Below are 22,230 nucleotides of genomic sequence, written 5' to 3'. Positions count from 1 at the left end.
TCCAATTAAGTAGACTTGAGAATGAAAATTCAGTTACAATGAACAAACGTTTCTTGAACACTTTCTATGAGCCAGGCCCTATGCCAGGCCCTGTGGGGAATATGCAAATTTGTGAGATCTGCTCCTATCTTTGGAGTGCTTGCAAGCAAGTGGGAAGAGGGAAAGATACGTATGTGGATGACTACGGTGCAATACACCATCTTACCTTGTAAGTGCAGAGGGAATGGGATTAGTAGAACAGCTGGGCTATTTCTAGGCAGCCCCACATAAGCAGATGACAGTGGTTCCTTGCTGCATGACCATTATCCTTCTTGGGAAACAGAACTCTATTTTCTTTTTTTTCTTTTCAGAGTCTATCCCTTGGGAAAGATGAGTCTATCTCCAGCTCAGTGATAAATCCTGACCAGCTCAGCCCCTCTGCAGTGATCACATGTCTTCTGGCAGTGACTGGGTTAGAGGTGAGCATGTGACTCAGGTCTGGCCATTGAAATAGGAAGACAAGTCTGTGGGCTGTTTCTGGAAAGGCTTTCTTGCAGAGCAGAGAGCTTTGTGGTTCTGCACGGACTCTGGAGTGGACTGAACTCTGGAGTAGATTGCCTGGTTGATGATCCTGAAACTACCACTCACTAGCTGTGTCATTTGGAAAGTGAGTTAACCTTTCTGCCTCCATTTCCTCATCCGTTCAACAGGGTTAATAATAATACAGCAATAGGAGGGTTGTAAGGATCAAAATTAATGTTTGTAAAGTTCCTGGAACATAGTAAGTGCTACATAAATGTTAACTACCATCATCACCAAGAGGACACACCAGAGAAGACAGCCTCTTCTTAAGACTCCAGGCACTGGTATGTGTAGATGTGGCTCCTGTTACTTTCACAGTCACCTTGTGCCTCTAAGGGGAGTCTGACCTACGAGGGGGGATGGCAGAGCCAAAGGAAGGAAGACCTTGAGGAAATCTCCAAGCTACCCAGTCACCAATCCTGGAGACCACTCTACCTCAGGACTTCTTGTTCTGTGATATGATAACATTACCAGTTATCTTCAGTCAGGGTCTTGTGTTACTGGCTGTCAAATGCACAATCTAACCTCTACACCAACTGCTGGTATACATCCTGGAGCTCCTTAGCCTGTGCAATAATATCCAAGCCCCACAGCGGTCTGGCTAGATGCGGGCTACCTCACAGCAGCTCCTGACATCAGCCCCTGACCAACCTGCTATGACTCTTGAGGACTCTGGCCTTGTCTTTTTTTTCCTTTATGTTCCAAATGTGATGTGTTTATGATGCAAAACCAAAGGTTCAACTACTGCACAGGGACCAATATGTTACCAGGTCATGAAAAAGTGGTGTGGAACATGCAGGAGTGATGGACAACCGGAGGGTCAGGTCATCTCCTTTGTAATGTGACACTGCATTGTCGCTAAGGAACACATTGAAAATAACACTGCAGAACTGAACTGAAATGAGACACGAACATACAACTTCCAGGCATGCCTTCAAGCACCTCCCTGAGGATGGGCTTGGTGTCTAGGCTTCAGAGTGGGGAAGATTACAAATCTTTGGAAGAATAAAAAGCTCACCCTTTTGAAATTTCACAGAGGAATTAAAAGGCCAGAACACATTGGGTTCATTTCTCTTCACCTTCAGGGACAAAGATGATGCTTTATTCAAAACTCCATTAAGCTTCAAGTTCAAATCTCAGCCCAATCTTGTGCCCTCTTGCACTGAAGTTCTTTGAATCGATGAGAGCTGATAGGGTCAGTTTCACTCCTGGTTGAAGGGTCTGAGTATAGCCCAGTCCAATCAGGCTGGCATTATTTACTTTAGCAGAGAGAGAAGTTCTACAATCCAACTTGTACTTAGCAGCAATGCCAATACACGTGTTCCTGCCAAATATCTACACAAGGTTTATTGATGTTCTGATCTTCTCATTCACCTTCTGGTAGATCAATCCTCCAAATTCAGTGCCATAGTTCATGTAAGGGTGCAGCTAGAAGTCTGAAGCCTTGCAACTCAGAGTGAAATTACTCTGTGACAGTTTGGATTTGGCTGTGTCAAAACTCATGTGACAGCCAGCAAGCCAACCTTCAAAGGTCAACACAGCCCAATCATAGATAACTGGTCCAGAAATATCTATATCAACATTATTGCCAAGATGGAAATAAGCCCATTTATAGGAGGCCTTCAATTTCCTACTCTTCCTTCCTATGTTTGATACAAACAACCCTTTTGCCAACTTGTTCTCCAAAGAGATTTGTGTCCCAAGAGTACTGTCTGTGTTTCACTCTTGGGTGAAGGTCAGTGCATAATTACAGATCTTGTATTTGGTCTGTAGGTTGCCTGATGCTTTCCCTGAATCAGTGTAAGTAAGCAAAGCCAGAAGTAGGAAATTCCACTCCACTACATGACCTGGTTCTCAGATCTGTCTCGGTCATGTCAAATCCATATCCTCTGTTGAAGGCATTGTTGGTAGTCTTTCCTGGGTCATAGTAAGTTGGTGTGTTATACATATCTCCTACTGGAGGGCCTGTCCGCTCCACCAGGGTACTGCTGAAGGTCTTCTTCAGACCCCTGATCTGACCTTGTCTTAATTATAATGTGATGGCTTCATGTAGGATTAAGGCTTCCAAGGTTTCCCTAAATTCATTTTCTCTTGATATTCAGAGGGGACATGCTTTGAAGTCACTTTCAAACTTGCAAATACTATGATAATGTAATTTCTCCATAAAATACAGTAAATTAGCACTTAATAAGTATTCCCTTTGATTCTTAAGAATTCCATTGATACAGGACTGAGATAAGAAAAAGTTATTAAGTTCCTCCATTAAAATACGCTCTACCCTACATCATTTGTTTAGTGACACTAAGAACTTACATTTCTAAAAATAAGGTGAAAGTGTTGAAAGTGCTATTTGCTCAGTAGTGTCCAAGCCTTTGCAACCCGGTGGACTATAGCCCACCAGGCTTCTCTGTCCATGAGATTTCCCAGGTAAGAATACTGGAGTGAGCTTCTGTTTCCTTCTCCAGGGGATCTTCCCAACTCATGGATCAAAGCTGGGTCTCCTGCATCACAGGCAGATCCTTTACCATCTGAGCCACCAGGGAAGTCCCAAAATAAGGTGAAGACAATGACAATTTTTAAGCAATACCTCAGGAGAATTACTGATTACATGGAGGTGCATCCTCTGAGTTACTGACAAAAAGACACTCCCTTCATATCCACCTTGTAGCAGATATCATTATCAAATTTGTGCTCCAGCAAAATTATAAATCCATAATACTACATATCTTTAAGACTGTTCAAAGATTGGGAAATAATATCAATGTTCAGAGTCATTAAAAGTGATTGGATTTCATCTCCTGTGCTCACTTCTACAGACTCATCATGGCTTCCAAGGGTGTCAGGCTAAGAAGAACTGTGAGGTCATATCAGGATTCAGTGGGAAAGAGTTCAGGGATTGATTACAAATGTCTGCCTTGGGTTCGGGTGGAGGCAGCAGCATCAGCCATATTGTTTCTATAATCCAGGTTACAGTTTCTTGAAAAGCAACTAGAACATTATCAGGTTTCATAAATTGTACCAGTGTTTTCTTAGGTCAGTCTCCCAAGGGAACAAAAATAAAAACAAAAATAAACAAATGGACAGACTTACAAGTTTTGCACAGCAAAAGAGACCATGAACAAAATGAAAAAACAATCTATGTACTGGGAGAAAACATTTGCAAATTATGTGACCGACAAGGGCTTAGTTTCCAAAATATACAAACACCTCATATAATGCACAACCCAACAACAAAACACAACCCAATCGAAAAATGGGCAGAAGACCTAAATAGACATTTCTCCAAAGAAGACATACATATGGAAAATAGGCAGATGAAAAGATGCTCAACATCACTAATTGTTAGAGAAATGCAAATCAAAATTATTAATACAATGAGATACCATCTCACACCAGTCAGAATGGCCAACATTAAAAAGTCTACAAATGTGTATGGAAATAGAAAAAACCTCAAATAGCCAAAGCAATCTGAAGAAAGAAGAATGGAACTGGAGGAATCAACCTGCCTTACTTCAGTCTGTACTACAAAGGCACAGTCATCAAGACAGTATGGTACTGGCACAAAGACAGAAACATAGATCAATGGAACAAAATAGAAAGCCCAGAGATAAATCCATGCACCTATGGACACCTTATCTTTGACAAAGGAGGCAAGAATATACAATGGAGAAAAGATAATCTCTTTAAACAAGTGGTGCTGGGAAAACTGATCAACCACTTGTAAAAAAAATGAAACGTATGACATATATCATGCCAATGTATGACAAAAACCACTACAATATTGTAATTAGCCTCCAACTAATAAAAATAAATGAAAAAAAAAAGAATGAAACGAGAACACTTTCTAACATCATACACAAAAATAAACTCAAAATGGATTAAAGATCTAAACGTAAGACCAGAAACTATAAAACTCCTAGAGGAGAACATAGGCAAAACACTCTCTGATGTAAATCATAGCAGGATCCTCTATGACCCACCTCCCAGAGTAATGGAAGTAAAAGCAAAAATAAACAAATGGGACCTAATTAAACTTAAAAGATTTTGTACAACGAAGGAAATTATAAGCAAGGTGAAAAGACAGCCTTCAGAATGGGAGAAAATAATAGCAAATGAAGCAACTGACAAAGAATTAATCTCAAAAATATACAAGCAACTCCTGCAGCTCAATTCCAGGAAAATAAGAAATCCAATTAAAAAATGGGTCAAAGAACTAAACAGACAATTCTCCAAAAAAGACATACAGATGGCTAACAAACACATGAAAAGATGCTCAACATCACTCATTATTAGAGAAATGCAAATCAAAACCACAATGAGGTACCATCTCACACTGGTTAGAATGGCTGCTATCCAAAAGTCTACAAGCAATAAATGCTGGAGAGGGTGGGGAGAAAAGGGAACCCTCTTACACTGTTGGTGGGAATGCAAACTAGTACAGCCACTATGGAAAACAGTGTGGAGATTTCTTAAAAATCTGGAAATAGAACTGCCATATGACCCAGCAATCCCACTCTTGGGCATACACACCAAGAAAACCAGAATAGAAAGAGACACGTGTACCCCAGTGTTCATCGCAGTACTGTTTACAATAGATAGGATGTGGAAGCAACCTAGATGCCCATCAGCAGACGAATGGATAAGAAAGCTGTGGTACACATACACAATGGAATATTACTCAGCTATTAAAAAGAATGAATTTGAATCCGTTCTAATGAGATGGATGAAACTGGAGCCTATTATACAGAGTGAAGTAAGTCAGAAAGAAAAACACCAATACAGTGTATTAATGCATATATATGGAATTTAGAAAGATGGTAACGATGACCCTATATGCGAGACAGCAAAAGAGATGCAGATGTAAAGATCAGACTTTTGGACTCTGTGGGAGAAGGCGAGGGTGGGATGATTTGAGAGAATAGTATTGAAACATGTATATTATCATATGTGAAACAGATCGCCAGTCCAGGTTCAATGCATGAGACAGGGTGCTCAGGGCTGGTACACTGGGATGACCCTGAGGGATGGGATGGGGAGGGAGGTGGGAGGAAGGGTCAGGATGGGGAACACATGTACACCCATGGCTGATTCATGTGAATATATGGCAAAAACCACCACAATATTGTAAAGTAATTGGCCTCCAATTAAAAAAAAAAGTCTACAAATGACAAATGCTGGAGACGGTGTGGAGAAAAGATAACCTTCCTACATTGTTGGTGGGACCAGAAGTTGGTGCAGCTACTGTTGAAAACAGTATGAAGATTTCTCAGAAAACTAAAAATAGAATTGCCATATGATCCAGCAATTCCACTCCTGGACATATTTCCAGATAAAACTATAAGTCAAAAAGATACATGCACAATAGCACTCTTTATAACAGCGAAGCCATGGAAGCAATCTAAATGTCCATCAACAGATGAATGTATAAAGAAGATGCAGTATATATATAGAATGGAATACTACTCAGCCATAAAAAACAACAAAGCAATGCCATGTGCAGCAAACTGAATGCAACTAAAGATAATCACATTAAGTGAAGTAAAAAAGAGAAAAACCATATGATATCACTTACATGTGGAATCTAAAATATGACACAAATGAACCTATCTTTAAAAAAGAAACAGAATCACGAACATAGAGAACAGACTGGTAGTTGCCAAGTAGGAGAGACAGACTGGGAGGTTGGGATTAGCAGATGTAAGCTTTTATATAGAGAATGGATAAACAACAAGGTCCTACTGGATAGTACAGAGACCTATATTCAATATCCTATGATAAGCCATAAAACATTTTAAAATGTATGTATTTATAACTGAATCACTTTGCTATACAGCAGAAATTAACATGGCATTGTAAATCAACTATACTTCAATAAAAAATATTGATTAAAAAAAAAGATGTCAGGTCTGATTCCATAATTCCAATTACTCTTAGCTTCAGGATTTCTTTCTTTTATTAATGTACATTTACTGAGCACATTCCATGTATGAGGTGTACTGTTACACACTGTGAAAATAAAAAGTGAATTGGCCTCTCATCCAATCCATAAAGTAGTAGTTAATAAAAGAGAAAGATGTGTGTGTGTTTAGGGTATGAAGTGATAAAATGCTGCATGAAGAGTTTGAGAAGGAGAAGGACTGGAGACGCATCAATGGTAGGAAGGGGTACTTTGAGAGAGGCATGCTGGTGAGGGTGTGGCAGGGAAGCCTTGTGTTGATGTGAGACTGTTGGAATGGATTGAAGGGGAAGGCTATTTCAAACTGAGTTGCCAGAAAGAGCGGAAGCACCAGAGTGGAAAGCTGACGGCGGTGGGTGACCGACTGACTGACGAGAATATGGAGCTGCTCTTTATCCCAGCTTACCCCACAGAGCAAGCTGGGTGCCTGTTGGCTTCATTAGACGGTATGCTGACATGACTGACACCCATTTCTAGAAGGGTTGTTCGGGTCCAGGGAAAACCTGCTCTCTGGAAAGATCATCTTTCATCACCATTTGAAGCGTGACATAGAACAGATGTCTTTAGTAAAGGGGAGGCCTCACTGGTGTCTCACACTGTACATTTTTTATTGTAAACCTAAGAGGACTGACAAAGTTTCCATCTTTATTTTCTGAACTGCACACCGAGTCATCAAATGTGGCCGATGAAGAATACTCATGATGTCGTATTATTCTTTTACCTGGATAAGGCAAAAGTTCTTCAACACATTGCTGAGCTAAGCACTAAGTGTTGATTTACTGAAACTATTTGCAAGAATAGATTAAAATTGAAAACAGAGGATCACCTCTCACATGCTCTTATGTCATGTCGTATATAAGCATGCATTATAAACATGAGGTAGCATTTTGTTCAATTTCTTTTTTAAATACTTCAAAAGCCAATCATATTGGCTTTACTTTAAAAATAAAGAAAGAAACCAAAAAATAAAACCACTTTTCAGCTACATGAAGAAAACTTATAGGGCCAGTCCAGGTAAAGAAGTACCAAGAAATAGATTTGTCGGTAAAATTAGGATGCTCATTTTAAAGTTAAGAAGGGAGAAAGAAATTTAATTAAATCTAACATCCTTGTAAAATTTAGAATGCATGTCCAGAACAGGAAGGATTAACTTGCATGTCAGGGGACTTCTCAGGCCTTCACTTACTTATGGCTTGGCTTGTCACTATCTTCTAAGCAAACCTAAAACAGAGAAGGTGATACTGTGATACTGAGTAAATTCCACCAGGTCCAAAGCTACAGGCAAGCTGATTGTTCATGTCCCTCCCCAGCCCCTCCTACTTCCCTCTTTCCACTCCATGCCCTTCTCTGGAGTTTTTATGGGCAGCCTTAGATCTATATTTACCCACTATATTTAGTGAGTTTGATTATGCACAGCCTAAATTCAGATCTGAGATGACGATCCAGATTTTTGTTCACTGAAAGAACTTTTTTTTTGAAAATAGGTTTATAGCAAAGACTAGCACTGACTTATTTCTCTCTTTTCTTGCTTTTCAATAGGCTCGTTTTGCCTCAGGACTTGGCCCTTCCCGTTCTCTTCTAGAAAGTTCTGTGTGCACACCTGCCCAAGCCACTTCCTTCCTGATATTTACCTGGCCACTCTCCTGCTACCTCTTTGGAGAGGCCTTGAAGATCGCCCCACATAAATGACACCCACCCCCAGTCCCTGGCCTTGCCACTGTCCAATAGGTCACCCTATCCATTTGTTTTCTGCTGTCTCTTTTTCATTCTTCTAAGTTTTTGTATACTTGAAATATTTTTATAGATACAGTAAAGTTCACCCTTTTTAGTGTCCAGTTCTGTAAGTTTTGACAAACATATAGACACACTGCCACAACCACAGTCAAGATTTAAAAAATTCCATCACCCTGCACAACATTCCTATGCCCCCTTTATAGTGAACACTCTCCCAGTCGCAGTTCTCATCTGTTTCCTGCATCTCTAGTGTTTCCTTTGTCAGAATGTCACAGAAATGGGGTCACAGAGTACATAACATTTTGAGTCCAGCTTTTTCACTTAGCATAAAGTATTTGAGTCTTAACTGTATTATTACATCTGTCAGCACTTTGTTCCTTTTGATTGCTGAAAATGACTCCATTGTATGGATGTTATTCACTCTCCATTTGAAAAACATTCCATTTGTTTCGAATTTTTTGTGATTATAAGTAGAGATACAGTAAACATTCAAATATAGTTCTCATTTCACTGGTGTAAATATCCAGAGGTGCAGTTGCTGGGTGATATTGTAAGTGAATGTTTAACTACAGAAAAAACTACTCAACTGCTTTTCAAAGTGGCTGTACCGTCTTGTATTCTGACCAGCAATGAGTGAGGGGTCCAGTACCCCTACATCTTCCTCAGCGCTTGGTATTTTATTCCAGCCATTCTAAGAGCTGCATAGTGGAATGTCACTGCGGTTACAGTTTGCATTTTCCCTAACGACTAATTATGCTGAACATCTTTTCATGTACATATTTGATATTATATGTCTTTTCCCTTTGGAATTAATTTTTAGAGCTGGTGTGAGATATGGAAGGAAGTTTGTATTTCTAGCACCTAACGTGTAACACTGCCATTACAACTAGCAGTAGGCAGGACTTTGTGCTCCAAGTATGAGGGGACACAGACAAAGAAAATAGTAACTAATAATAACTGAGACAGAGCCATCCAGGCGCCCTCAAAGTGGTGGCTGCACGCGGCTCTTTATGTGACGTGGGAGGGGCACCTCGGTCAGCTTCAAGCCTGGAAGACTTCTCAGAAGACAGCAAACTTGACCGAGGTCTCAGGGTTCAATAGGAAACCCTGGGTCCCAGCTCCTCTGAGTGGGGCATGGCAACCCCGAACCGCAGAGCTCTCTCGCCTGGAGCTCTTCAGCTGTTTCTGGATTTGGGGTGCCCATGGTGGTGGGATTACAGATTAACACGCTAATGGCAACCTCTACTTCTCCTTCACGCCACTTACGGTGGTTACGATGACATTATTAATTATGCACTTAAGTATTTAGCACCCACTTCTCTCCCACTACGAGCTTCCTGGGGCCCAGGGCTGCACCTGCCCTGATCACTTCCACAACCCAGCACTGTGAGTGGCCCAGCCAGGTCCTGGGACAGACAGAGTGGGACCCAAAGGACGAAGGACTAGTCTCACAGCTCCTGGAAAAATCATCTAGGCTACTGGAGAGTCTTCCCTCCCTGGTGGGGTAGTTTTGTACCTTCGCTTACTTTTAGAACCAGCTGTTAGCTCTTTATTTTCAAATTACTAAAATAATTAGTAGTCAAAATAAAGGTCCCCCCACCACCAGCCCCGCTCCATCCAATGGAAAACAAACTTTCACATTGTGTATAATGGTGGATGCTCATGCCTTAAGCAATCAATCTGTTGATCCTGGGATGTTTTCAGCATGTCACTGGTGGTCAGATGGTATCAGGGATTTGCCAAAACAAAAAATGAAATCTTTTGTCAGAAAGGTCTATTGTGCCCTAAAAATGGGTAGAACAAAAAGCAAATGGAGAGAAAGTTATTTTGAAGCTAAATTACCTATCAATCCTCCAGGTAATGTCATTCATTTTAATTCTCCTCCGTATTCACATACAACACACACACACACCCCCTTGGGCTGCTTCTCGTTGATGCAATAGCAAATCGGAGCTGAACGTGGGGGAGCAGGAGAAGGAGATGATCACTTTGGAACATTCAACCGCACCTAGTACGTACCAAGTACTCATCCAAGAGTCTCATTTAGCCCACACCTCCACTGAGGATACAGAGGTCTACACATCGGGAAATGGACGGTAAAGAAATAGAATCAAGATCTGCAATTTCCAGGGGAGTCACATTTTTAAGCACAACACTGGCTTAATTAAATACATGAGTCAGACTTGCTGCGGAGTTGGGGAAAGGGGAACAAGAAGGGCACCGCCCCTGGCCCCACAGTCTGCCTGTCTGACAGGGTTCTGGCCATCTTCAGCATCACCAGACCTCTGACAAACTCTCACTTTGACCTTGTGGCCACTGTGTTTATGCCATCATGCAAAGCAGGGGCTGGTCAGGGCTCAGGTCTTCTCCGTATGGTTTTTTGGTTCAGATTTTGTTCTTGTGTGATGAAGTGGAAGTGGGACTCAGGGTTACCAGTTGACATGGTTCTTGCATTCAGAATGCAGGTTTTTCTAAAACCTTACAAAAATTCTTTTTCTTTTCCAAAAACCCAAATGATTATGTTTGGAATGAACTACAAGTCAGCATCTATTTACTCACAGAGAGAACCGGTGAGCAGAGAACAGGAAGAAAAGAAAGTGGCATTTATTGAGCACCAATTATGTGAACTACTAAGCATCTGGACATGTCATAGAAATCTGCAACTGTCCAGTGAAGTATGTTGTTTATCCCATTTTACAGATGAGAAAACTGAGACCTAGGAACATTCAGTAGTATGAGTAAGTAGTCAATCTGTTCTCTCTTGAGGCTAAAACCTATGCCCTTTGCTTTACATGGCAGGACTGTACAAGGGGATGGGAGTGAGGATTTCTCCCTTCTCATGGAATTAGAGATAGACCCCTATCCCTAATTGACAACAGGTTTCAAAGAGTCACAGCACATGTGACAGCCTGCTTACAATGTACAGTTACAGCCTCGCCTGTTTTATTTCCTTTCCTGCTTCAAGGTCAACATCTCATTTTCCCAGTGTTGCCAAAGAGTTCTTGTTTTGGTTTCCTGAGTTTCCTCTTCTCTTCAAGCTTTTCAATATTATACAGACATGATGCGCTGAATTAAAGCCTTGGAAAGACATTAAAATATGGGGGGAAGTCACTTTCTAGCCAGTAGCTTTATTTGTGTACTTGACTTCATGTGTGGATTTTTAATTCATTCATATTGAATAGATACAAAGATGGGGAGTTTTTCCAGAAGCATCTGTTGTATCCAACTCATTGTGGCAAGTTCTTCATTTCAGACAAAATCTGTATAGTTTAAAGAGAGTTATGCCCTGACTTACATGATCTCAAAAAAACATTCCAAAAATGTACCTTAAATGGACTCATGTTTTAGGTGTTTTGGAATCACTGCTACATAAAATCATCCCACAGTGAATGAAGGTCAAAAGAGATTAAACTCTACATTTTGCAGATGAGAAAACCAATGCCAGAAGGAAAGTGACTTTGCCTGACGTCACGCAGCTCATTACAGCTCAGCTAGAAGGAGAATTCACTTTGTAGGACTCTCCAGCACTCTCTGTTTTGAGATCAGACTGCTATATATTGAATTCTGCTTAATGGAACATAAAACACTCAACTACATATCAAAATCCAAGTCTCCTTAGAGAGGGAAGAATAGATGTGTTTTCTCCTTTTACGGAAGACAGATTATTCTAAAGCTCTTTACCTTGTCATATGGTCAGTTGAGATTCACACCTACGTACATAGGTGTGAAATGGATGAGGAATTTCTTACCTAAAGAAAGGATTCTTTAAACTGAGGGTGTTCCCAGACCTGAAGCCTGTCTGGTGTACCAGCGCCATGATCTGAATGTCATAGCTCTGTCTGCAAAGCAGGAAAAAAACACACATCATCTCACAAGGCTGGTGTCAGCCAGTCACATACATTTAAGGCATCTTCTACACATACCTACTTCATGAAGGTTTTAAGAGTGTGTGTTGGACATCTTATACGTGTCTGCATCTGTTTAAACTTCCCTGGTGTCTCAGACGGTAAAGAACATGCCTGCAATGCAGGAGTCCCAGGTTTAACCCTGGGGTTGGTTAAGATCCCCTTGAAAAGGGAATGGCTACCAACTCCAGTATTTTTGCCTGGAGAATTCCATGGACAGAGGCGCCTGGTGGGCTACAGTCCATGGGGTTACAAAGAGTCAGATACGACTGAGTGACTAACACTTTTCATTTTCAATCTTAGCAGAGGCAAACTGAAGGCTCGTTTGCTTGCAAATTGTTTGTTACAAAAGTTTGACAGCTATAATTTCTTGGTTTAAATATTACAAATGTAATGGTGTTTCTGGTTGGTTAAAGTGATTAAAAAAAAAAAAGCTTCACCAATATCAATGGCAGAAATGGCTTTACGTAACAGAGACTTTATGTGTCACCACTGACATACCAAAACAATCCTAATCATGTAAGAATTGGCCAAGCTAGTATCCCAAACTGACAAAAAGCAGCTAACAAATATGACTGATTTAATTTAAGACACCCCAAATGAAGGCTCAAGTAATTACAAGAAGTGGCTAATAATACCAAGTAGTATGCTATATCCTTGGTGACTAATCTGAAAGGGCTGTGATTTGGGAACTTTTATTATTCATTCTTCAGAATATACGTATTTCTTTTGGTTATAAAAGTGTCACATATTCACTGTAGAAAAATAAGAAAACATTTAAATAAAATAAAATAATCTATAATATCATTAGACAGATTCTTTCAACTAACATTGTAGAATATTTCCCTTCTGTGTATTTTTCACTCTATATATTTATAAATGTAAATTTTTAGTAAAATGATGCCTAAGTATTCCTTCATCTTTCTTTATTTAATGTTAGCAGCTATTCTATAATTCTTAACAATGAACTTTTCAATAGCATAATGTGGGTATAGCACAATTTAGCAATTCTTCATTATTAAATATTTATGCCTTTATAATAACATATTATTACTTATGGTAACAAATATCTGGTTTTATGACAGAAATTCTTCTGTAAAAGACATTCTTAGAATACATCTTTATGTGCTATCAAGGATTATAGTTTTGGGAATAAATTCTTAGAGGCAGACTCACCAGGCTAAAGCATATAAGGCATATTTAAGGTTCCCAACACCTGCTGCTAAAATGTCTTCCAGAAAGTACACCAAATTACTTCCTCACCTACAAAGTATAAAAGTGCTAATTTCCCCCGACCTTTAATATTTAAATGCTTGGGATTAGAATATTATTATTTGAATTTGAATTTCCTTGATAACTAGGCTTCCTTTTTAAATTCCAGAAATTAGCAAGGGACATAATTCCCTCCCTTCCCTATTATTACCAATAGAGGCCTGGGTAGGTTTAAATACAATGTCAAATTCTGTGAAACCAGCAACTCAAGGTCTAGCTTTAATTGAGGACAAACAAGAGGAAGACATATTCCAAATGGTTCCAAATTGGGCAAGGAATACATCAAGGATGTATACTGTCACCCTGCTTATTTAAATTATATGCAGAGTACATCATGCAAAATGCCTGGATGAGTACAAGCTGGAATCAAGATTGCTGGGAGAAATATCAATAACCTTAGATACACAGATGACACCACCCTTATAGCAAAAAGTGAAGAAGTAAAGAGCCTCTAGATGAAAGTGAAAGAGTGAAAAGTTGGCTTAAAACTCATCATTAAAAAAAACCAAGATCGTGGCATCCAGTCCCATCACTTCATGGCAAGTAGATGGGGAAACAATGGAAACAGTGACAGACTTTATTTTCTTGGGCTCCAAAATCACTGCAGATGGTGACTGCAGCCATGAAATTAAAAGATACTTGCTCCCTGGAAGCAAAGCTATGACCAACCTAGATAGCATATAAAAAGCAGAGACAGGAAAAAAAAAAAAAAAAGCAGAGACAGTACTTTGCTGACAAAGGTCTGTCTAGTCATGAATAGATAGTCTAATAGTCATAGTCTAATAGATAGTCTAATAGTCATGAATAGATGTGAGAGTTGAACCATAAAGAAAGTTGAGTGCCGAAGAATTGATGCTTTTGAGCTGTGGTGTTGAAGACTCTTAAGAGTCTCTTGGCCTGTAAGGAGATCAAACCAGTCAATCCTAAACGGAATCAGTCCTGAATATTCATTGCAAGGACTGATGCTAAACTGAAACTCTAATACTTTGACCACCTGATGTGAAGAACTCACTCATTGGAAAAGACCCTGATGCTGGGAAAGACTGAAGGCAGGAGTAGAAGGAGATGACAGAGGATGGGATGGTTGGATGGAATCACTGACTCGATGGACATGAGTTTGAGCAAGCTCTGGAAGTTGGTGATGGACAGGGAAGCCTGGCGTACTGCAGTCCATGGGGTTGCAAAGAGTCAGACATGACTGAGCAACTGAATTGAACTGATAACTAGAGATTAAAAAAAAATAAGTAATGTCCTTTGAGGGCTTCAAGGGGGCTCAGTAGTAAAGAACCAACCTCCTGGCTACAGTCCATGAAATGGTAAGACAGTCAGATACAACTTAGCGACTCAATAACAATAACAATGTCCTTTCCTATTTCAACTCCTGTAACTGACCTGAAATTCTCCTTTTTTGTTTTAAAATGTTTCTTCCTGACATTCACATCCTGCAGTTCACTTCATTTGTGATACTTGAGGGTAGATTTGAAGAGAACCAGACATTGAGGCAGTGAGCTCTTTAGGAGCAAGGTTTATAAAGGAATCAATAATGGACAATTTTCCAATACTGCGTCTACAGGATCCTAAATAACTATTCACTGTTTTGAATCAGTTATTTGCCAATGTACATTAAAAGAAAATGCAACCTAAGTCCTTGCCAGAGTTACTCATTTAAAATCTTATGTGGCCAGGGAATTCCCTGGTTGTGAATTGGAAGGTTGTGCCTTCCAATGCAGCAAGGGACATCAGTCAGATTCCTTGTCAGGGAGCTAGATCTCACATGCCTTGTGGCCAAAAAATAAATAAATAAAAAACACCCAAAACATAAAACAGAAGTAATATTGGAACAAATTCAATAAAGACTTTAAAAATGGTCTATACCAAGAAATACTTAAAAAAAAATTTTTTTTTAACTAAAAAAGAAAAAAATCTAATAGGGCTAGAGCAGGTGACTAAGTGGTAACATACTTTAGTTTAAGAACTGAATACAAAACCATTGCTTTATATACTAAGATCTCTTTTGTAATATTCAAGAAGATTTTGGAAACCTGGGGCTAACATAAGCAGTCATGTTCTTACTGAAGAAATAATTCATGATCATTCATCTTAGAGAAAACAGAAGGTACAGTAGTGGGATGGGTTCAGTGGTAACCATTAAGGAAGAATGGGATGGAGAACAGAAGAGGTAGGAAGCCTGGGGACAAAATGGTCCAAGTCACCAAGGATTTACTGAGAGATAAAGGAAGGAATGAGAACCTCCGCACATGCGAACTCTAGACCAGTGTTCTTCAAAGGGGTTGAAACATGCCCCAGAAAGGACATGGGATGGTACCTCACGGTGTGGAAGAAAATACTGACCCGTTATTTTCAATTTTTTCAGTTATTTGTTTTAGTGGATTGAACTGTGTCCTACCGACATGTATGCTCAAGTCCTAAAGCCTGGTATCTGTGCCTATGATTGCATCTGGATAGAAGATCTTTGCACATGTGATGAAGTTTATATGAGGTCATACTGGATTAAGTGAAAGTGAAAGTCGCTCAGTCGTGTCTGACTCTTTGTGACCTCAAAGACTATACAGTTCATGGAATTCTCCAGCCCAGAATACTAGAATGGGTACCCTTTCCCTTCTCCAGGGGATCTTCCCAACCCAGGGAACGAACCCAGGTCTCGCACACTGCAGGCAGATTCTCTACCAGCTGAGCCACAGGGAAAGCCCATACTAGATTAAGGTGAGCCCCAAATCCAATGACCAGTGTCCTTATAAGAAGACAGGACACATAGAGATACACCCAGGAATGAAAACCAACTGAAGAGTGTGGCAGAGACTGGAGTTATGCAGCTACAAGGAAGACCAAGGATTTTCAGGCACCATCAGAAGCTGAAAGACCCATTTCTTCCTTGGAAACATGGTCCTGCTGATGCCCAGATTTCACACTTCTAGCCTCTGGAATTGTTAGAGAATACATTTTTGTTGTTTTAAGCATATGGTTGGTAGTAATTTGTTACAGCAGCCCTAGGAGATGAGTGCAGTTTATCAAATATATATTGAACACAAGTGGATTGAGTAGGTAAATGCTGGATTCTAATCACCAGCTTAGAGTTAAGACATCTGTTAGTTCACCTAAGTTCCTCAGGCTTGGCTAAGGGGGGTTGGTTTAGCAAGACTGTGATTACATCTTAAACCATGTGCTACAATGATACTGAGTAAATACCAGCCATGAGACTGCTAGACAGCATCACAGACTCAATGGTTGTAAATGTGAGCAAACTCGGGGAGACGGCGGAAGACAGAGGAGCCTGGTGTGCTACAGTCCATGGGCTGGGCACGAACAATCGCAGAGAGTTGAACACAACTTAGCAATTGAACAACGGCAACAACAACCAGCCAAGTGATGGACACATGGGTCAGAGTTTGAATAATCTGAGTAAGGGTGTAGAATGTGGAAATGTCACTTAAAGCTGCCCATCACATATCATTATTTCACTGTACCTAACCATGCACAACAGTTTCCCCATGTAATTCCTTCTGCTGCAGCTGTCCAAACACACAGCGAGTGAGAGGATTTGTCTTAGCTGGAGTCCAAGGTGGAGAAGCTTAATGCTGAGCACTTGAAGCTTCCAAAGCATTAATTCTCTGGTCAGCATGTCTTCCAGTTTTATAAACCAAAAAGCTCATTCAACTCTCTGGAAACCACCTTCTCTGGCAGCATACCTGGGCAGTGCAGACCTTTGCCTGGGATCCAAAAATTTTAAACTATGTTTTAAAGCATTATGGCACAGGATAAGCAGTGAGCTGGATCCAACAGTAAGCCATATTTATTTTTCAGTTCATGTTTTTAGTTTTATTTTTGTATGTTTTAGAAAATGCACACTATATGAATTTCTGTATGTGAATATACACAGACATGTCTAAGCACGTGTGTATATATAGTATATATACATATATACATCCATATAGACCTATCTATATATCTATGTGGAGCATTTTGTTTTGTATTTTCTATTATTACTATAGTACATTCACACAATTAAGAGAGAAATATTAATCTACGTGGAACACACATAAATAAAGTGATTTTACTCAAACGTGCACATATCCAATAACATTGGATATCTGTGAACTTTAGGGATATAAATTTCATAAAGTTCATAAAAAAGAAATGTTCTCTTTTACTGTCCAGAGCAATAAGATGAAAGACAGCTCAAGAATGATAGGAGGCTGTCAGAAATAAAATGCTACAGTACAATCAGAAATGTTGCTGGCAGGGAAGGAAAGGGCAGGCATTGTCATACTGGTGTGGTCGCACAGGGCGCTCTCCCAGGAGGTCAGAGTTTAAAAGAATATTTGACAATAAAGGAGGGGAGATCCTCCCTGAGGCAGAACAAAAAGGTAGCCCCTTTCTGAAAAAAATAGTATGAAAACCTTGACATTTAGGAAGTGCCAAGGTTTGTAGAAAATAACCAAGGAAAACAATTTTAAGAACCCCCCCCAAAAAAAAATCTGATTAGATACAGTAAAAGTAGGAAAGTAAATAGGGGAAGAGGAAATAGAACTGAGGTTTACTGTGGACCCACTGTGTGCTAATTATTATAGTGTGTTCTCCCTTAGTATCTGCAAAAGCCTAGTGGGACAGTTATCATAAAGTCTACTGCATTGATGATAAGGTGAGGAACCTGGGGTGCTAGAGAGAATGATTAAATTGCCTGAGATCACTCAGGTACAAGCTAGCATGTAGAAAAGCCTGGAAAGAACCAGGACACACCCAGACTCCAAAACCTAGTCTCTTCCACTACACAAGGGTGCTGGTCTAACAAGAGGAAGAACTTCCTCCCTTTCTTCCTCCTGCAAAGCACTGCATGCCTATGACATCTCAGCATCTTCTTTCAGTTAAGACGGACTACGTTTTTAATGAGAGAGGAATCAGCTAAGACTGTGATTCAGGGAGTCATTTCACACCACTGCTGAATCTCTGGAATGTATTAGGTGAGGACAGACACCACAGAATAAAACTCAGGCCCTCTTTTTTGGAAGTTCACATACAGGCAAATAACAGCGATATAACAATGCTGTCATAATAAAGCTGTGGAGGGCTGTAGGAGCCCTGGGAGTCAGGAGGCAGTGGAGATGGTTTGCTTTCTTCTTGGCTATTAGGGGAGCGAACGAGGGGAGGGTTGAAAAATATGACTGATAAGGATGAAACCCAAGATACGTTAGAAAAAAGGAGTGGAGGAATAAGATGACTTAAATTCAGTCACCTAATTTTACCCTAGGGTACCTTAAAATATTTGAAAAGAAATGGATGTTATTCTGGTTTGCACAAAGCAGAAAAGGTAAAGTCCGAAACTCCAGGCAGATGCTGGTTACTGCTCTTTAGCACTAAAGAACCAGTCATTAAACAGGTGGTATATGAGGGTTTAGGCAGAAAGTGGTCACTTCAAGGAAGAACAAGGCATGAAGTATCTCCCACTTTTTCTCATAGAAAGCTTTGGGATGCTATCCCAAAGCAAGGAGAATAGAGGGATGCTGCAAACCACAGAGCATATTTTCTGTAAAATTGGTAGAAAGATGTATCTGCCATTTCCAACTTAGGTGTAAGGGCTGCCGAAGCAATTGAGATTAGTTGAAAGTCACATGGGAAAAAGTGCAGACGTGCAAAGAGGGGCAAGACAGCCCAGGGCCAGTACGCCTCAGAAAGTACTCACACCACTACACTACCTGAAGATAAGGAACACTTTCTGACATGCAAAAGTTTTATCCCTTGTACCCTGATGTGCAGGAATTGGAGTAAGTAAGGTTGCTGCTGCTGCTGCTAAGCTTCTTCAGTCGTGTCAGACTCTGTGCGACCCCACAGACGGCAGCCCACCAGGCTCCTCCGTCCCTGGGATTCTCCAGTCAAGAACACTGGAGTGGGTTGCCATTTCCTTCTCCAGGGGATCTTCCCAACCCAGGGATCGAACCTGGGTCTCCCGCACTGCAGACAGACGCTTTACCCTCTGAGCCACCAGGGAAGCACCCAGGTGAGGCACAAATACAGCAAATATTTTGTTACAATTTTTCAAAACTGCAATGAAGCTCTTACCTCTGTGAAGGAAGTAATGATGTTTATGAAGGAAGACCACGATGTAGAAATACAATAACTCCAGGAAGAGGAAGAGAAAGATCTCAGTGTACCAATATGGAAATTATTTGAGATGCATTGTTAAGTGAGAATATTAAGATGTAGAAAACAGGTATAGAATGTTACTGTTTACATATAAAAGCAGAGGAAAAATATCCCTATAAATACAGTGTTTTTCTAACTGTATATCCAAAATGAAACTCTTAAGAGATATACAAGGAACAGTTAACAGTGTCTACACATGGAGGAGAGGAAGGAATGAATGGGGTGTGATACTGGGATGAACACTTTTCACTGTCAGCCTTTTTATACATTTTTATTGTGAACAGTATGACTATATTATTAAAAATTGAATATCCCCTTAAGGAGATAGAAAGTTATGATAACTGGAGATATAACACAGTTTTATAAAGAACAGTAACGAAACTGAAAACGTTAGTCACTGAGTCGGGTCTGACTCTTTGTAGCCCTATGCACTGGAGCCCTCCAGGCTCCTCTGTCCATGGGATTCTGTGGGCAAGAATACTGGAGTGGGTTGACATTTCCTTCCCCAGGGGGATCTTCCCGATCCACAGATTGAACCTGGGGCTCCTCACTGCAGGTGGTCTCCTGCACTGCAAGCAGACTCTTTACCGAATGAGCCACCAGGGAAACTCTGAAATAACAGTAATAGCTAGCCCGATTAGTTTCATTTCTCAAGGCAGTGTTATTCCCCTGGGCTATGAGGGTGAAACCAGAGGTTAAACTCAAGTGCATCACATTCAGTAAAGGCTGGTCCATACTTCCTCTGGCCTGGACGGAGGAATGTACCAGGATATGATGACAGGTGGAGGGTTTTGAGCTACTTCCACTTCAGATCCAAAGGGTGCAGACAGGGTTCTGTACATTTTGAACGAACATTTACACTCTGGGCCTCTTTCTGCTGAATAACTTTTAAATAAATATTTGCCTATTAAATTTGCAAATGATTAAAAAATGGTAGGCATCCCTAACGTGCTACACTAAAGAATGTTTAAAAGTAAGTAAAAGAATACACTGGCTCTAGTAAGGATCTACAGACAGCGTGATGAATGCATGAGTGGAATAAACAGCACGATAAATGCATGAAGTGGAATAAACACAAAAACTTGAACTGAAGCTGACAAACATCAGCTGTGTGCTAGGAGAAAAGACTTAAACGTAGATTGTATAAAAATAGGCTTTTTGCTTTGAATTATCTAAACACTCAAGTAAAGTGGCCCTCAGCCTACCCTGTGATTATATTATTATAAGTATGGTACTCAAGACAGCAGTGGTCACTATTGCTGTGTACTCAGCATGTATCAGAAGATGTATGCTGTCCTGTTCTTTTAAAGGGGACACTGAAAACCTGGCTATTTCCAGAGAGGACTTAAAATTTTAAACTAGTTCAAAATCACTCTTAAAGGGGGGAGGAGCTGAGCATGTTAGCCTGAGGACAGGGAGACTAGGAGAACATTTTCTAAGACTCTCCTAATACTTGAACAACTGCCACCTGGAGATTGGAACAGATCTATTTCTTTTGAATTCAGAAGCACAACTAAGATTAATGAGTTGAATATACAGGAAGTAGATAAAGGATCAATACCAAGAATGATTTTTTAATAATTAAGAGATGTCTAAAGTAGAAGAAAGTAGTGAATAGCTCATGACTATATGAAAAGTTACTTAACTTTATTAGTGATTACGGGCTTCCCTGGTAGCTCAGATCGTAAAGAATCTGCCCGCAATACAGGAGACCCAGATTCGATCCCTGGGTCAGAAGATACACTGGAGAAGGAAATGGCAACCCACTCCAGTATTCTTGCCTGGAGAATTCCATGAACAGAGAAGTCTGGTGTGCTACAGTCTATGGAATCTCAAAGAGTTGGACACGACTGAGCTACTAACACTATTAGTGACTAAATAACTATAAATCAACTATAACCAGATGCAACTTTAAACACTTATTTTAGAGTCTATTAGATTTGAAAAAGCATAGAGACTGGTAACATCCAGTCTTAGGAAAAATACGGACAGAAGAGCCTACTTATCAATGGCTGTTATGAGTGGAAATTGGTGCTGCCACTGAGAAAGTAAGGATCTAGCAGACTGTAACATGTATGCACCCTCTGATCCAGCATTTGTATTTTTAGGCATCTCACTTAGAAATATTTACATCACTGTGCAAGTTCTATGTTCAAGTGCACTTAGTGCAAAATTTTTTGCAATGGCAAAAAAAAAAAAAATTGGAGGCAATCTAAATGTCAGTGGATCAGGGATTTTTTAAAAGACATGATGGTATATCCATGTCCTTGACTGTCATTCACCCATGAAAAGAACAAAGCACATCTATCTGTACAGATTCAGGACTTACTACTAACTGAAAATGTTAATTGTAGACTGTTAGTATAACCTTTGTATAAAACAATAGCAACTCCACAGTGATGTTATTTGTTGGTCCAGGCACAGTAAATCACTTGAAAGGATATGAACCAAGCAAGCATATCTGAGGAATGGGGTGAGGGGTGGGTGTGTGGATTGATCCTAGACACTTTTGAAGTTTTCAATTTATATGTGAGCATGTTTAGGTTTTGTAATGAAATAAAGACTTTAAATATGGAAAAGCTGACTGGTGAGATGGTGAGCTCTCTGTCACTGGAATGTTTAAGCACAGACCCAAGGAAGCGG

The 22,230-nt window shown here is 40.1% G+C and overlaps 2 pseudogenes; both read right to left on the bottom strand.

Moving 5' to 3' along the window:
* Positions 1-1,677: 1,677 nt before the first annotated feature.
* LOC136148584 (voltage-dependent anion-selective channel protein 3-like) lies at positions 1,678-2,509 on the bottom strand (annotated as a pseudogene).
* A 5,118-nt stretch (positions 2,510-7,627) lies between these two features.
* The window catches only part of LOC136148340 (histone-arginine methyltransferase CARM1-like), a 125,178-nt pseudogene continuing 110,575 nt past the window's right edge, over positions 7,628-22,230 (bottom strand).

The sequence above is a fragment of the Muntiacus reevesi genome, chromosome 17 (genome assembly GCF_963930625.1).
Source record: "Muntiacus reevesi chromosome 17, mMunRee1.1, whole genome shotgun sequence".
Taxonomy (NCBI): Eukaryota; Metazoa; Chordata; class Mammalia; order Artiodactyla; family Cervidae; genus Muntiacus; species Muntiacus reevesi.
This window is presented reverse-complemented; position numbering and strand designations above follow the sequence as displayed.